The sequence below is a fragment of the Gorilla gorilla genome, chromosome 4 (assembly GCF_029281585.2).
Source record: "Gorilla gorilla gorilla isolate KB3781 chromosome 4, NHGRI_mGorGor1-v2.1_pri, whole genome shotgun sequence".
Taxonomy (NCBI): domain Eukaryota; kingdom Metazoa; phylum Chordata; class Mammalia; order Primates; family Hominidae; genus Gorilla; species Gorilla gorilla.
Window position 1 is genome coordinate 57926277 of NC_073228.2, and position 17686 is coordinate 57943962.

At 41.5% G+C, this 17686-nt stretch overlaps 1 protein-coding gene across 2 annotated transcripts in view; it reads left to right on the forward strand.

Annotated features, from left to right (window-relative positions):
- RFFL (ring finger and FYVE like domain containing E3 ubiquitin protein ligase) overlaps nt 1-17686 on the forward strand; it is an 80303-nt gene that overhangs the window by 9455 nt on the left and 53162 nt on the right. The window contains exon 1 of one of the 2 annotated variants that reach the window (XM_055388491.2): nt 14652-16262. The exons of the other annotated variant lie outside the window; for it this stretch is intronic. The gene's annotated coding sequence lies outside the window, so the exon portion shown is untranslated. Of the gene's footprint in view, nt 1-14651; nt 16263-17686 lie in introns of those variants that run through there. 2 annotated transcript variants of the gene reach the window in all.

Below are 17686 nucleotides of genomic sequence, written 5' to 3' on the forward strand. Positions count from 1 at the left end.
GAGAGGGTGGGAAGAGGGATGTCAGAATATTCTCAGCTTGTCAAAGGGCATTCCACCTTCCTGTTGTACCCTTGGCCATATGGTTGAATCCCGCACTTCAGATGATTCTGAATCATCCCCACCACTCCCATTGATCTAGTTCAGTGTTTCCCAACTCTGAAATGTTGACACGGTTAGAGACCAGCAGCTTGAGGAATAGTGACTGTGAACCCACCAATTAATGGGGGACATTAAAATGATAGTAGTTGTGCAGCTTCACCTCTAGATGATCTTCATCAGATTCTTAAATTGCGTTTACTTGATAAAATCCTCACCACAGCACATCAACATGTCTCTTGCACTACCCAAAAGCAGTATTAAAAAGGAAAATACGTTGACAATTACTATCTAATTTGGTTTTTATTTGAGATACAGGCTATCTATAACTCTGTTGTTATTTGTGGAAATGCTAGCAAAAAACAGACTGAAATCTTTCTCCTTATGTTGTTGTTTTAGAAACAACGCAAACAGGTTGGGCGGTGGCTCACGCCTGTAATCCCAGCACTTTGGGAGGCTGAGGTGGGTGGATCACTTGGGTTCAGGAGTTCAAGACCATCCTGGCCAACAGGGTGAAACCCTCGTCTCTACTAAAAATACAAAAATTTGCCAGGCATGGTGGTGCATGCCTGTAATCCCAGGAACACAAACATAAAAATAAGCCTCTAGTTTTATTTGGGAGGGATCAATATACCATATTCGAGTTCTGAATATCATGTCGGGAAAGCAGTTTTTGATGCCACTAGTTAAATGTTTGTGTGTTTTGCTATACCGTTGGTCTTCCCAAGCAAACATCACTTTTTTTTTTTTTTTTTTTGAAACAGAGTCTCACTCTGTCACCCAGGCTGGAGTTCAGTGGTGCCATCTCGGCTCACTGCAACCTCTGCCTCCTGGGTTCACGTGATTCTCCCATCTTAGCCTCCCGAGTAGCTGGGACCACAGGCGCGTGCCACCACATCCAGCTAATTTTTGTATTTTTTGTAGAGACGGGGTTTCATCATGTTGGCCAGGCTGGTGTCGAACTCCTGACCTAAAGCGATCTGTCTGCCTCGGCCTCCCGAAGTGTTGGGATAAGTGCTGGGATTGCAGATGTGAGCTTCTGCACACAGCCTATCCCTTTTTAAGATGGGGAAAAATGGAAATTTGCTGTTATGTATTACACATATTATGAAAGCATATTAGAATGTATTTTCTGGGCCGGGCGTGGTGGCTTATGCCTGTAATTCTGGCACTTTGGGAGGCCAAGGCAGGCAGATCACTGGAGCCCAGGAGATCAAGACCAGCCTGGGCAACATAGCAAAACCTTGTCTCCAAAAAATACAAAAAATTAGCCAGATGTGGTGTTGTGCACCTGCAGTCTCAGCTACTCAGGAGTCTGAGTTGGGAGGATTGCTTGAGTCCAGGAGTTTGAGGTTATAATGAACTATGGTTGCACAACTGTACTCTAGTGTGGACAACAGAGTGAGACCCTGTCTCCAGAAAAAAAATAATAAAAATCAAATAACTTCTTTATTGGAGATTACATACAAATCGTGACCCTTTTTTTATTCCTAAAGTCTTTAGTAAGGTTATATGTTTACTGCAATAGATCTTAAATTTTACTATGATCAAAAATCTCCTAGGTGCTTGTAAAAAATAAAGATTCCTGGTTCCTAGCCCAGCCCTACAGAATCAAAGTGTTTGGGATAGAGATGTGGGATTCTGATGTAGCTTATCTGTAGACCCCACTTGGAGAAAGAATTTATGTGAGAAAGAACCACACATAAAAAAAATGATTGAGAAATGCTATTATTTTGCAGAGGAGGAAATTAAAGCACAGAAAAGTCAGGAGACTCAGACTTAACTAGGATATCCAGCTAGTTATTTGACTCTTGTAGACCAGAAGCTAGGTTGGCTGACTACTGTGGATTTGTGCTCTTTCCATTAGATTATAGTCCGGGGTGTGCAATCTTTTGGCCTCCCTGGGCCACATTGGAAGAAGAAGAATTGTCTTGGGCCACACATAAAATACACTAACACTAATGATAGCTGATGAAAGTTTATGAATTTGTGTTGGGCCCGGAGGCCATGGGTTGGTCAAGCTTGGATTATGCCAGGGTGCCTCCTTGCTGGTTTATCTGATTGCCTTTAAATCAGAAGCTATAAGATAATGAGGGCAAAGGTACTTTGATTCCTTCAGAACAATAATGACTGAACTGACACTTCATAGTGTGAAAAGTTCGTGCTTCTTAAACTATCTGTGGTGAAGGACCAGCTTTGTAAGGGTTTCCCTTCACCCCTAATCTGTTGCCAGCCAATAATTGTGTAAAGTACAAGAAAAGTGAATCACCAGAAAAATCATGCACTTGGATGTCACAGCAATGTCAAGTGCTAGAAAAGTTTCTAAATGCTTACTGTGATTTTCTGTGTTTATCTTGACGTGAATGGGCCTCCAGCAGTCTGACACACACACTTTGAATAGCATTGTTCTAAGTGGTTCTTAGGACATCTTAAGAACTTGATATCAGAGGTCCTTGATCATTTTCTTCCTCATGCCACCTATAACTGAAGCTACCATCTGAGAGCTCCCATTCCCACCTGGAGAGAGAAGTTTCGTGACTTGGTGATTTCCTAGGTCAGAACCAAAGTTGATAATACTTAGAGACTAGTTAAGGAACTATATATTTAATTTATTTAATTATTATAAATAATTTATATATATTTTATATATATATAATTTATTTTAATATATTTTATTTTTAAAAACCAGAACATTTATTGTGTGACTAATTGTTGAAATTCTTAAGATGAACTGGATGCTGCAGCAGCTGCCTTCTTGGGTTTAGGTGGTGTTCTTTCACAGAACCCATGCCTGAATCTGCTGTATACAATTTTTAAGTGCCTCATTTGACCAGTTCCAGTGGTATTTTGTCTTTTAGCCTTGGCACTCCAGTTATACTTCCTCTTGCGCTTGGCAGCATAGCCACATTTGCCACAGGTCGACTTCTCAAGGTGGTAGGTCCTGTCGTGTCTTATTGTGATGCTTTCCAGACGATGATGTTCCCTTCATCATCTGGCTTGTGTTACTATTATTATTATTATTATGATTATTATTTTTTGAGACGGAGTTTTGTTCTTGTTGCCCAGGCTGGAGTGCAATGGCGCGATCTTGGCTCACCGCAACCTCTGCCTCCCGGGTTCAAGCAATTCTCCTGCCTCAGCCTCCCAAGTAGCTGGGATTATAGGCATGCACCACCACACCCGGCTAATTTTGTATTTTTAGTAGATGGGGTTTCTCCATGTTGGTCAGGCTGGTCTGGAACTCCCGACCTCAGGTGATCCTCCCACCTTGGCTTCCCAAAGTGCTGCAATTATAGGCATGAATCACCATGCCCGGCCTTTTTACTATTATTTTTAAAATTACTGCTCCTTGCAGAGCAGGGCTACCCTATAGGCAATGTGCCCACAGTAGCCAACCTTTAATATATTTAAGAGTAAATTGAGGCCGGGCATGGTGGCTCATGCCTGTAATCCCAACACTTTTGGAGGCCTGAGGTGGGCGGATCACTTGAGGTCAGGAATTCGAGACCAGCCTGGCCAATATGGTGAAACTCCATCTCTACTAAAAATACAAAAATTAGCCGGGTGTGGTGGCACGCGCCTGTAGTCCCAGCTACTCGAGAGGCTGAGGCAGGAGAATCCCTTGAACATGGGAGGTGGAGATTGCAGTGAGCCAAGATCATGCCACTGCACTCCAGCCTGGGAGACAGAGCAAGACTCCGTCTCAAAAAAAAAAAAAAAAAAGGATAAATTGATAGAATTTGCATTGGGTGCTTGTATTGGGAGGCATATTCCCCTCTTTTGACTAAATACTGGAAAAGAGTTTCTAACTTCTTGGCCTGTAACTTAACTCACAGTTAAGATGCTTAAAGATGGGAGACAGAAAATAAAATTTAGGGGTGTGCAATTTCCTCGAGACACTTTTGTGTTTGCTTTTTAGAAGCCTTTTGTGAATAATCTACGAGGATGCATTATTAGTTTTTGTGGTTATAATGTCAAAATTAGTGTTGATTTGGAGCAGGCAGGGAAATCTCTCCATGCATGCTTTTCATCCTGGTTTAATTGCTTAGTTGGATGAAATGTCAAACTTGATAGATTATTGGAGCTGTTATTTTGGTAGTTAAACAATAATGAAACTGTTTGAATGTTTTTGGAGAACACTGCTTCCTGTGTCTGGACTTTGCACTGGAGAAAGTTTCAATTGTTCACAAGCAATACTGGTTAGAAAATGCAGCTTCTGTGGCTCCTAACACAGCTGTCTAAATTACTAGCTATATGGGGGCCTTTGGACAAGCACTGCTTAACACTTTTGGAAACAATTTGTTTCTGATTCCAAAAATGTCGATGGTCGTTCCCTGAATACTTGAGAAAACTAGAAATGGGAAAAAGGTATTGCATGTGTCTAGGTTATGCCAGTCAAGTGTTTTTTCTTTAAGCATCCCTAGAACAAATTTACCTTTTTAGCTAAGGATGAGAGGTTTATGGAAATGTTGTAGCAGCCCCCTGGGCCTTTCTTTCCTCCTTGATGACTGTTCAGCAGGGTAGCATGTTGTCAGCTTGTGTGCCAGCTTACAGAGGGCTTGCGTTATTATAACCTTGATTAGGAAAGAGGGATGGGGAACAGGAGTGAGAGGACAGATGTTTTTGAAAGTCCCTCTGCCTGCTATGTGAAATCTTGAATTTTCACTTTGAACTTCACTGTTGTTTGGTGACAGATGTTATAAAACTGTCTTTACAAACAATCCCCTTTCCTATTGAAATTGTATGTTGGCCACAGGAGCTAGGGAAGCATTGGGCATGCTCAGCAGGATTTATTTCACTCATTCCACTGTGTCAGATGATACTTTTTCTGAATGAAATTGTATGCATTCTTCAGTGGGAGTTAGGGGAAGGCTTATTCTTGTCTAAAAGTATGGGAGAATTTGTGTAAGACTGATCAAAAGACTGGCACTTCTTTTGCTATGTGATACTTCTCTTTGTGCCATATTTTACCTGTAGGAAAATTACCAAGTTATTATGTGCTCTCCAGGTGCCAGGGACTTTGCTGTATTAACAAGTTTAATCCTCCTAACAATCCTATGAGGTGTGTAGGTGTTATCTGTGTTCCACAAATGTGAAAATGCCGCACAGAGAAATTAAAGAGGGGGCCCAAAGCCTCACAGTGTTGGAACCCAAGTATTCCAGCTGTCAAGGTTGAGCTGTCAACTGCTGGGTGACAGCTGCCTCACACTCTGTCAGGATGATTACCTTTTGAATAAGTCTTTACAAATATGTCGGCTGCAGAAGTAACCAGTCCAGAATGAATGAACTCTCACCGCAGTTTTAGCTCAGCAAGCAGTGCCTGCTATCAGAAACATCCAAAAACCACAGCAATTAGACAAATAAATTGTGAAAGATGTGGTTTCCAGGTAAGATATGTGACAGGCTTCTTACTGCAAATAGTTTTTCTTACAGAAGGAGAAAGACTGGTGGGAGAGATGGTGGAAAAAATGAAAACAGTGTTTCTTTTATGATTCTCTGGGCCCATCCTCACATGACTTCATATGTAGTGAAGGCAGAATATTTACCTCAAGCCCGGATGACCAAATTTTACTTTCTACACTGACTCAGGCTTCTTACTAAAAATGGTGTTTCACCATTTATTCCACTAACATCACTTTTTAATTCTTAAAATAAAAAAGAATAGTTTTATTCATAAAACTACATGGGCCTACTTGTGTGGAATGTGATTTAAAAATGATGTTAGCAATACTTGTTACTTATTTTACTAGTTTTAGCTTTGTTAGTGCTGAAGGATGTTTTATAGTTTATTCTAAAATTATAAACGTTTTTGATATGTAAGCCAGTCACCCTTAAAAGCACATGTGGCTAAATAAATAAAGCATTAGGTTAGAGAAGAGTTCACTGGTGGTTATTTTTTATGTTTTGTGTGTGTGTGTGTGTGTGTGTGTGTGTGTGTGTGTGTGTGTCTGTGTCTGTGTGTGGGGTCTTCCTGTTTGTCAATAGGCCTTCCCAATGAATTGAATTCCACATAAGATACATAGATGTTAGTGCCCCATAGGGCCTCATCTTGTAAGTGATGTTAGTGGAGTAAATGGTGATATACCATTTTCAGTAAGAAGCCTGAGTCAGTGTAGAAAGTAAAAGTTGGTCATCTGGGCTTGAGGCAAATATTCTGCCTTCACTACATATGAAGTCCTGTGAGGATGGGCCAGAGAATCATAGAAGAAACATTGTTTTCATTTTTTCCACCATCTCTCCCACCAGTCTTTCTTCTTTTATAAGAAAAACTATTTGCAGTAAGAAGCCTGTCACATCTTACCTGGAAACCACATCTTTCACAACTTATTTGTCTAATTGCTGTGGTTTTTGGATGTTTCTGATAGCAGGCACCATCTGCTGAGCTAAAATTGCAGTGAGAGTTCATTCATTCTGGACTAGTTACTTCTGCAGCCTTCTGGCCCATTACTCATGGCTTTGGTGAGGCTTGATAAAAATATTGTGATGGATAGGGCACAGGTAGTGCCGGAATGTATTTCAGATAGTTGGGCCGACAACCAATCTATGCTTAAATAATCATCTCTCCTGCATAGTAGAGACTGCAAAATAGTATGAAACATGCTATACTTTATAAACATTTTGCCTTTTTTAGTTCCCCGTAGTGGCTGGACAGTTGACTGAATAATTTCATGTTTTTTTTTTTTTTTTTGAGACGGAGTTTCACTCTTGTTGCCCAAGCTGGAGTGAAATGGAACAATCTCAGCTCACTGCAACCTCTGCCTCCTGGGTTCAAGCGATTCTCCTGCCTCAGCCTCTTGAGTAGCTGGGATTACAGATGCACGCCACCACGCCTGGTTAATTTTGTATTTTGAATAGAGACGGAGTTTCTCCATGTTGGTGAGGCTGGTCTCGAACTCTCCACCTCAGGTGATCTACCTGCCTCGGCCTCCCAAAGTGCTGGGATTACAGGCGTGAGCCACCACACCCGGCCACTTTTTTTTTTTTATACTTTATTTTTAGGTAATTATAGATTCACAGGAAGTTGCAAAAACACTACACAGTTCCCATGTACCCTTCACCCGTTTCTCTCCCATTGGTTATGTCTCATTTAACCATAGTACAATATCAACACCAGGAAACTGATATGGTGCTCTGTGTGTGTGTGCGTGTGTATGTGCGTGTGTAGTTTTCTGCTGTTTTATCACATGTATGGATTTGCGTAACTGTTCTACCACCACAAAGATCCCCCTTGTGCTACTCCTTTATTATCACGCATATCCGTTTTCCCTACTGTCCTAATCTCTGGAAACCAGTAATCTGTTCGGTGTCTCTATAATTTTGTCATTTCAGAAATATTATGGAAATGGAATCATAACAGTATGTGACCCAATATGTGACCTTTTAAGACTGGGTTTTTTGTTTTTTACTTTTATATGCATAGAACAATTGGAACTTTTTTTTTTTTTTTTTTGAGACAGTGTCTGGCTCTGTTGCCCAGGCTGGAGTGCAGTGGCGCAATCTCAGCTTACTGCAACCTCTGCCTCCCTAGCTCAAGCCATCCTCCCACTTCAGCCTCCTGAGTAACTGAGACTACAGGTGTGCACCACCACACCCAGCTAATTTTTGTATTTTTTTTATAGACAGGGTTTCACCATATTGCCCAGGCTGGTCTTGAACTCCTGAGCTCAAGTGATTTGTCTGCCTCAGCCTCCCAAAATGCTGGTGTTACAGGTGTGAGCCACTACGCCCAGCCTCGCATGTATTTTTTGTAGCAATAGGTCTCACTGTGTTTCCCAGGCTGGTCTTGAACCCGGCATTTTTCACTTAGTGTCACACCCTCCATCCAAGTTATTGTGTGGCAGCAATAGTTTGTTCCTTTTATCTCTGAGTAGTATTCTATGGTGTGTATATACCACAGGCTGTTTAACTATTCACCTGAAGGGCATTTTAGTTGTTACCAGTTTGGGGCTATTACAGATGAAGCCATAATGAACATTTGTGTACAGGTGATTGTGTGGACACAAGTTTTAGTTTCTTTGGGTTAAGCATCCAGGAATGAAATTGCTGGTTCTTAAGGTAAGTAAGTGTATGTTCAGTTTTCCAAAGAAATTGCTAAACTTTTTTTTTTTTTTTGACAGTGTCTCACTCACTCTATCACCCAGGCTGGAGTGCAATGGTGCGATCTCAGCTCACTGCAACCTCTGCCTCCTGGGTTCAAGCAAGTCTCCTGCCTCAGCCTCCCAAGTAGCTGGGACTACAGGTGTGCACCACCACTACCAGACAAATTTTGTATTTTTAGTAGAGACAGGGTTTCACCATGTTGGCCAGGCTGGTCTTGAACTCCTGACCTCAAGTGATCTGCCCACGATGTCCTCCCAAAGTGCTGGGATGACAGGGGTGAGCCACCGCACTGGGCCAAAATTGCTAAATTCTTTTCCAGAGTTGCTGTACCATTTTACAGTTTCACCAGCAGTGTATGACATCCAGTTTCTCTGCATCCTCACCAGCATTTGATATTGTCATCATTTTTAAATTTTTGTTTTTTTTTTTTTGAGTTGGAGTCTCGCTCTGTAGCCTAGGCTGGAGTGCAGTGGCATAATCTTGGCTCACTGCAGCCTCTGCCTCCCAGGTTCAAGCAATTCTCCTGCCTCACCCTCCCGAGTAGCTGGGACTACAGGCGTGTGCCGCCATGCCTGGATAATTTTTTGTATTTTTAGTAGAGACTGGGTTTCGCCCTGTTGGCCAAGCTGGTCTCGAACTCCTGGCCTCAAGCAATTTATCTGCCGTGGCCTCCCAAAGTGCTGCAAATACAGGCATGGGCCACCGTGCCTGGCCACCATTTTAAATTTTAGCTATTCTAATAGGCGTTATATCTGGTTTTTAAGTTCATCAGATTACTTAGTAAAACTGATTCGACTGACAAAGATAGAAGATTTTTGAGTTGTATTTTTAGCTCTCTGAATGAATCTGCCTCCATACAGTGTCACAGTGGTCTGCTGACTGGCTTTTTAGCACCCCTGCCATGGTTTCCTTGACAGCAAGATCCTAGACAAACTCTTTTTACCCAGCAATAGATAGCACAGCACTCCCAGTACAGTACTGCCCATAGACAAATAATACAATTTCAAAACTGTGAATTTCTTGTTAATTTTTTATACTTTTGCCTCTCTGACTGTAGCTTTAAATGTACTCAAAATTTGGCTTCCAAAGGCCCTAAAAACTTTTTCAAATTGTTTTGGTTTATGTTATCAAATGGTCTTAGGTACTTTATTTCTAATACGATTAACTTAAACTGCTCAACACCTATAATCTCAGCACTTTGGGAGGTTGAGGCAGGCGGATTGCTTGAGCCTAGGTGTTCGAGATCAGTCTGGGAACCATATTGAGACCCCATCTCTACAAATAATAAAAGAATTAGCCAAGCATGGTGGCATGCACCAGTGATCTCAGCTACTCGTGAGGCTGAGGTGGGAGATTGCTTGAGCCAGGGTGGTCAAGGCTGCAGTGAGCTGTGATCACACCACCGCACTCCAGCCTGGGCGACAGAGTGAGAACTGTCTCAGAAAAACAAAACAAAACCCAGCTAAAATAGCATAAAGTAGAAGTTAGACCCCCATCCCTACTAGGAATAACTGCTATTAAATGGTTTTAGTATATGTGTGCGTGCTCGCTCGCTCTTTTGCACGTGCGCGTGCTCTCCCTCTCTCGGTGTGTATGTATATATATGTATGTGTGTATCTATCATATATAATTAAATATATATCCCCCCCTGCTGTTCACAGTGCTTTTTTTCAAATGGGTAATGTATTATGGAGCATTTTTTAATGTGAAATTTTTAAAGCATTTAGGACCTGGGATGGAGCTTTGGGTTCCTTTCTCCAACCCTTGTCTGTTCTGTTATAAAAGGGATGAGAGAGGTACCTTTGAAAGACCTAAAGAAAATACGTTTTCTTCCTTGTTACATGGGTTTCAGCTGAAATAAGGTTTTAGCTTTATTTGTGAGTAAATCAGTAGAATACTGGATGTTAGGATGCATCTCTCCACTTTATTATAAATAATGCAAGGCTGATTTTATGATGTGATCTCTTGCAGAACCTTGGGGGAAGTGAGAACTGTGAGCACAATAATCTTCAGAGAATGCACAGTCCTTTGGGTATTTGTCTACTCATCAGCTGCTTAGTCAGATGGAGTGTTTTCCTAAGTACTACTGAAGTACACAGTTCAGTCTTTATTTTGAAATCTCTCCTTCTGCCTTCTCTCCCTCTTCCATTACTTTGATTACCTTGATGGGACATTCAAGCTGTGCAGTCGTATCCTTTTATTTCTATAGCCTGCAGAAACCAGGTTGAAGATTAACTGTAGGTGAACAGGTAATCTTATCTAGTTGGCTAGAAATCACCCTTTAAGATGAAACACGTGTTGACAAAGGCCCCCTAGACTTGGGGACATGAACAAAGGTAAGTTAATCTTGGGGCATTATTAGTGGAAACCAGGGTAGACGTTTAGGAATTTTGACTTATTGGAGGCAGGGCATGTGTGTCAGGGAGACAGAGCATGTGAGTGTGTGTATTAGGAGAAGAGACGAATTCAGAGGTATACAGAAAAGAAGAATGATGAATTCAGGCAATCTTCAGAGTTGAATTACAGAATCTTTTTTCTGAGAGTATGGTTACTGCGGCAAGGTAGTAATAGGACATGAGCCTGCTAAGTCACTTCATTATGAAGCTATTAGAATTTAGGTGATGGAGTTTGATGACAGGGGTCTTTTCCCTGCCCTTCTACTGTATTAGCTGCTCAGGGAAAAAAACCAGAAAACTAAGAAATAGCCTTATATAGAAAATTATACCCATGAAATGGTTCCAAGGTTTCTGTTGCTGGGTTTCTGAAATGAGCTGCCCAAGATAGCAGTTTGGTCATGTTGCTGACTTCTTGCTGACTTCCTTTCTCCCAGTCTTGTCATCGGGTCCTCAGGCTGGGTCCTGACCCCTCTGGATTCTTTCTTTTCCTGCATGCTTGCTACTTTTTCAATTACTGACATACAGGAACCTAGTATTTCATTGTGCCTGAGGTAGGCAGTTGCTAGCCTCTTGATATTGGATACCTTTTCTGAGCTATGAAGTATTATACCATAGTGGATAATGAAGTACTCACAATTGCATTATAGAATAGATTCTGGTAACTGCACCAGTGGGGACAGACTGGGTTAGCATGCCCTCACACAACTGGGGGGTTGTTTTGCAGCAAAGTGCTGTGAAGCAGGTTGAGCCTCATGCAGTGCCAGTTCCTGTATCTAAATGTGAAAGTGGCTCGTTAAAGATTAAAGGGACTGCCTGGTCCTTCTGGCCCCAAGATGGAATGATCTCTGCCATGGCGACAGCCTCTATCTCCCAGGAGAGGCCATTTTATACAGCAGGTTTGTGCTTCCAAATGTTACTGTAAGCCTGCACTGGCTGATACTCTGGCGATAAGTTGACATTTGGGCACTGTCAAGACATATGAGCTATATAGCATCCCATGGTTTGAATTTCTGGGCAAAATTGGCTCATCAGGAAGTCAAAAGCCTCTACTTTCAACCTGTTCCTTTGGGGGAGGTTTTCTCCTTTGTTTTATTTGACTATTCTGTTGAGTCAAGTGAACTTTAATTTTTAGCCATAAAAATTCCATTCAGCCCCTTGTATCACATCCAGGTGTGAAAATGTCTCAGTATAACAAGACTGTGGTGATAAGTGAAATCCTTAATGGTAGTTAGGATAATTGTCTCTGAAGGCTTGAAGAAAATAATGGTCCAACCAACAAAGTGAATACAGTTTGTATTTTTTGTGGTTCTTGTGGGTTAGGGGACTTACATTTAGGACCTGCTCAGTGTGACTGCTGTTCAGCTTGGAGGTCTTTGAAAAAACTTTTTTTCATTTTACTCTAAACAGTGCTTAGGGAACATAGCTGTGTCCTTTTTCTCAAAACATGATCCAAGGCCCATCTGTATCAGAATTGCTTGGAAGGCTGGGTGCAGTGGCTCACACCTATAATCCCAGCACTTTGGGAGGCTGAGACGGGCGGATCACTGGAGGCCAGGAGTTCAAGACCAGCTTGGCCAACATGGCGAAACTCCGTCTCTACTAAAAATACAAAAATTAGCCAGGCGTGGTGGTGCATAGTAATCCCACCTACTTGAGAGGCTGAGGCAGGAGAATCGCTTGAACCCGGAGGTGGAGGTTGCAGTGAGCCGAGAAATTGTGCCACTGCACTCCAACCTGGGCGACAGAGCGAGACTTTGTCTCAAAAAAAAAAAAAAAAAAAAAGGCTTGGAAGAGAGAGATATTTATTAAAAATTCAGTTTTGGCCAGGCATGGTGACTCACGTCTGTAATCCTAGCACTTTGGGAGGCTGAGGCAGGTGGATCACCTGAGGTCAGGAGTTCGAGACCAGCCTGGCCAACATGCCAAAACCCTGTCTCTACTTAAAATACAAAAATTAGCCAGACATGGTGGCATACGCCTATAATCCTAGCTACTTGAGAGGCTGAGGAAGGAGAATTGCTTGAACCCAGGAGGTGGAGGTTGCAGTGAGCTGAGATTGCACCATTGCACTCCAGCCTGTGCGATGAGAGTGAGATTCCGTCTCAAAAAAAAAAAAAAAAAAAAAATTCAGTTTCTGGGGCCTCCCTCTATGTCTGCTAATTCAGAGTGTCTGAGGGACTGGGAGGAGAAATTTTCATTTTCAATAAGCACCCCTGTTGATTCTTAAGTACCCCTAGAGTTAATTGTTGAGTATCATAAAGTTTACTTCATTTTTCGTGTTTAATTTCTGTGATTTATTAGATGATAAATATTTGGTTGCCATCATATTGTTTTTCTTAAATACTATGTTCTATAGTTAAAAAAAAAAAAGGTTGTGAGGTCACTGAACACCAAGATTAGAATTTGGCAATCATTAATTATCAACAAGGTGAGACAGGCACTGATTCCTGGAAATGTGCATTTATCCATTCACCGACTTCTCAGTTAGAAAAAGGATGTAGACACAAGTAAGATTAATTTTGTTAAAAACAAGAAATGTGCAGTATCATTTAGGATGCTGGGGGTAGGGAAGTAGATAAAAGGGAGATGTTGAGAGGAAAGAGTGTGAAGAGAGAGTAAAGCAGTTTGTAAGTGATACAAACTTTAAAATTTTAACTGAATTTTAAACTACCAAGTCATATTTGAATATATGCTTGTTGTAAAAAAATTCATGATTTTTGGGGGGTAATTTGGATAAAGCTAAACATAGCTATTTGATCTTTATTCCCATTACAGTGCTCTCCCTGCTGTGTGCATCCTCCCAGATCTTCTGTATGTATTTGGTAATTTTCTGTGGATTTGGAAGACTACAGAATCCTGAGAAATGGATATTTTAATTTCTCTTTTGAAACCTGCTTATTGTTTAGAATGTCAAGATCTATTGCAGAAAAGAAAGTAAATCTGGGATGTCAATGACATCACATATGTCTGTTCAAATGAAACAATGGGCACACACACATGCACACTCATTAAATATCTGTTGAGACCACCCTATTAAAAAAAGCATAAATAGTTTTGGGTGCTAAGTTACTTGAGTTTTAAAATAACGTATTTTCTGTTTTTGTTGTTTTTTGTTTTGAGATGGAGTCTCCTTCTGTCACCTGGGCTGGATTGCAGTGGCGCAATCTCGGCTCTGCAACCTCTGTCTCCTGGGTTCAAGCGATTCTCCTGCCCCAGCCTCTAGAGTAGCTGGGGTTAGAGGTGTATGCCACCGTGCCTGGCTAGTTTTAAAATAATGTATTGAAGGAACTTAATCAGAAAGCCACAGTTATTATTTCTCCCATAGCCTCATATTCTCATAATTTTCATGTAACCTCATAAAACCTCAAGTGCCTGAAACCACTAGTTCAAACGAGTACCTTTTTAAGCTCTAAAATGTAATCCTCAACCTTTCCACTTTAAAAGGAAGAACTAGGATGGAGTGTGGCTATAATTTGGGGCAGTTGGTTAAAACTGTATCAGAGTCCCAAAGAGGGGAATGATAAGCTGCAGCAGCTCTGTTCACTTGCTCAATGGTGTTTCTCTTAGTCAAGTTAGGAGTTCCATGCCTTTGGCCTTCAGGCTGCTCTTCATATAGTTCGTATCTGTCTCCTGGGCATAGTGCTGTCTGGATTTTCTCTTTCTTTTTTTTTTTTTTTTTGAGACGAAGTTTTGCTCTGTTGTTGCCCAGGATGGAGTGCAATGGCACAATCTTGGCTGACTGCAACCTCTGCCTCCCGGGTTCAAGCGATTCTCCTGCCTCAGCCTCCCAAGTAGCTGGGATTACAGGCATGTGCCACCACACCTGGCTAATTTTGTATTTTTAGTAGAGATGGGGGTTTCTCCATGTTGGTCAGGCTAGTCTTGAACTCCCGACCTCAGGTGATCCGCCCACCTCGGCCTCCCAAAGTGCTGCAATTATAGGCGTGAACCGCTGTGCCCGGCCCTCTTTCTTATTTAAAGTTCACAAATATAGAACAGGTCAGGAGCTTTTCTAATCATTTTTTTTTTTTTCTGAAGGAGGTTCCATATTTGTCTGTACCTTGAGAGTTGTTTCATACTAGAATTTGTAACTTATCATCAACTACAGAAATATTTTTTTAAAGTGTGGTTGAAGAGATAATGGTTGTCAGCTGCTATAAAGATGTGTTTATCATTTGGAAAGGACTAATTAACATGTACTATAGAGAAACTTCTTTAAACAAAGCCATTTTCTGAAAGGAAAACACTGAAGGGGAGGAAATAAAACAGGGAACATTTTATAATACCTTATAAAAGCTCAGCGTGGCTATCCTACTGGAATAATGTAATTAAGGAGAATTAAGTGAGTTGGATAAATAACTTTTTAAAACTAGCTCCTTGAATAGAAAATTAAGTAGTGTAGTTTTTAAACTCAAATTCTGTCTGCACGTACATTTTAATTAACCTAAGATTATTGAATGACAAGCTGAGTTGGCAGCTACATCCAGAGTTCATGCCATGTGAGACCTACCTTAAAGGATGAACGAAGCTAGGTGCAGAGGCCTCAAATGCCCTGCTAAGAAATAGCTGATGGCCGTGGGGAACTGTCATACATTTTAAGCAGGAAACAGAAGGATCTAATAGGAACTTTAGTTTCTCTCTTGTCAAATTAAAGCACACAAAAAGCAAGGACTTGATCTTTTTTTTTTTTTTTTTGGTATAACACCAATGTCAATTCTAGCCTGTCAGGGCAAATTCAGTAATTAATAGCTGTTGATGAGCCAGTCATTCTAGATTGATTTTTTAAATAAGCAGGCTAATAAATGAGAATTGACATAAATTTAGGGATTTCTCTTTTCAGAGCAAGTGTTAAGGTGATTTTCATAGTCTTCTGTATTCCCTATGCATCCAGTAGGTGTGATGGTAAATGATTTGGCTTTAGCATAGAGAATGTGGCAGCTGATTAAAAAAAAAAAATTCCAGTGCATCTATCTTAATGAGAGAACTTGAGTTGTCTAAAGAAATAGAGAGGTCAGAGGAGGCATAGTGGGAAAAAAGAACAATGAGCCTGGTTAGAACTGACAAAAATTCACCCTAATGATTTGACTGGCTAATGATGACTGGGCAAGTTCCCTGAGTCCACTGACCCAGATGTTCTAATTTGTAAATGCAAAGTGACTTATTTATCAGCCTCCTGGGGAAATCTTCAGAGCTGTGAACCTGCTATGTTCAGTAATCTTGCTGGCCCCAGCCCCAGCCTGTTTCCAGATAAAATTTTAGAAACTGGCCACTGAAACTTTTTGGGTAAGGGCTCTGGAGGTGGCCAAGTTACCAGTAGTGGGGGAATGAGGTTTACCTGCCCCCAGTAATCAGCACTTGATTTAAAACAATCAGTGAGGTGCCTCTTCTTTCCTAGGTTGCATTTGACTGCGGTTGGTTCAGGCTGAGTTGTTTGGGAAATACAAGTTTTGCCCAGCGTGAGTCAGCACTGCCCTGGGTAAACTCCCTGCTGTGTTGCAATCTTGCTTACCAAAGATACATCCCCAGGCGGCACCATTCACTTCACATGAAAGCTGCTGCTCTTGATTCCTGAGATGATCTCATCTGAACATGGCTCCAGTGACCTCAGCCACAGGAACTAGAGACAGCTTGCTTTCTGTCGTGGCAATGTTTTGAAACTGGCAAAATCAGGTAACCTCAAACTGTTTTCTTAAGTTTCATTAGCTAGATGAAGCTGCATTAGAAACTGGGAAAATCCTGTCTTCAGAAGTGAGTCAGGTTTTTTTTTTTTTTTTTTTTTTTATGAGACGGGGTTTCACTCTTGTTGCCCAAGCTGGAGTGCAATGGTGTGATCTCGGCTCACTGCAACCTCTACCTCCCGGGTTCAAGTGATTCTTCTGCCTCAGCCTCCCAAGTAGCTGGTATTATAGATGTGCGCCACCATGCCCGGCTAATTTTGTATTTTAGTAGAGACAGGGTTTTGCCGTGTTGGTCAGTCTGGTTTTGAACTCCCAAGCTCAGGTGATCCACCCTCCTCAGCCTCCCAAAGTGCTGGAATTATAGGCATGAGCCATGGCGCCCGGCCACAAGTTTTCTTTCATTTGGGTTCTGGATGTGGAGTTAGGTCCAATTAAATCACTGATGATATAAATCTTAGAAAAGTAAAACGTTAGGTTTACAGCTTTATCCATCATTTGCTCTTGTATTTTGTTTTTTTGTGTGTATCTTGTGAGAAACACTTCAGTCAAACTAAGCCATTGTTAAAGGAAAAGAAGTGAAGGCATTTGGTTGCCTTCCTAATAACTAAATATTGAGTTGTGGAGAACACTGTCTTATCAGTGAGTTTGTTCCCATATTCCTTTCTGAATTAATAGGAAGAACCTCCCTCATCTCTAATTCTACTAGGCTACTACTCTATCTCCCTCCTGCTTTTCATCGCCAAACTTTTGAGTCCTTCACCTAATCAGACTATGATATCTCTAGGTAGTCATCACCCTCCAAATTACGTTTCTGCTCCTTATAATTCCAACAAATTGCCCACGTTCTCTTTCACCTCAGACCTTAGCATATGTAAGCGTTCTTTTACACACCTTCCCCAAGCTTAATCTGGCCAACTGGTTTCAGCCTAGAAGTCACCTCTTCCACGAAGCCTTTTCTTACTTACCAGGGTTGAGTACTCAGGAGAACCTGGTATTTACTCCAATCATAGTATGTATTGAGAATCAGGGTCTGCTTTGCTAGAATTGTATCCATGGTACGTTGCATATAGTAGGTTCTCAGTAAGGGTAGAATGAGCAAGAGCCTGTACTGTACTTTCTCAACTCTGATCCTCTCATCAACTCTTTTTTTTTTCTTCTGAGAGGAATCTTGCTCTGTCGCCCAGGCTGCAGTGCAGTGGTGTGATCTTAGCTCACTGCAACCTCTGCCTTCCTGGTTCAAGCGATTCTCCTGCCTTAGCCTCCTGAGTAGCTGGGACTACAGGCACGTGCCACCATGCCCAGCTAATTTTTGTATTTTTAGTAGAGACAGGGTTTCACCATGTTGGCGAGGATGGTCTCGATCTCTTGACCTCGTGATCCACCTGCCTTGGCCTCCCAAAGTGCTGGGATTACAGG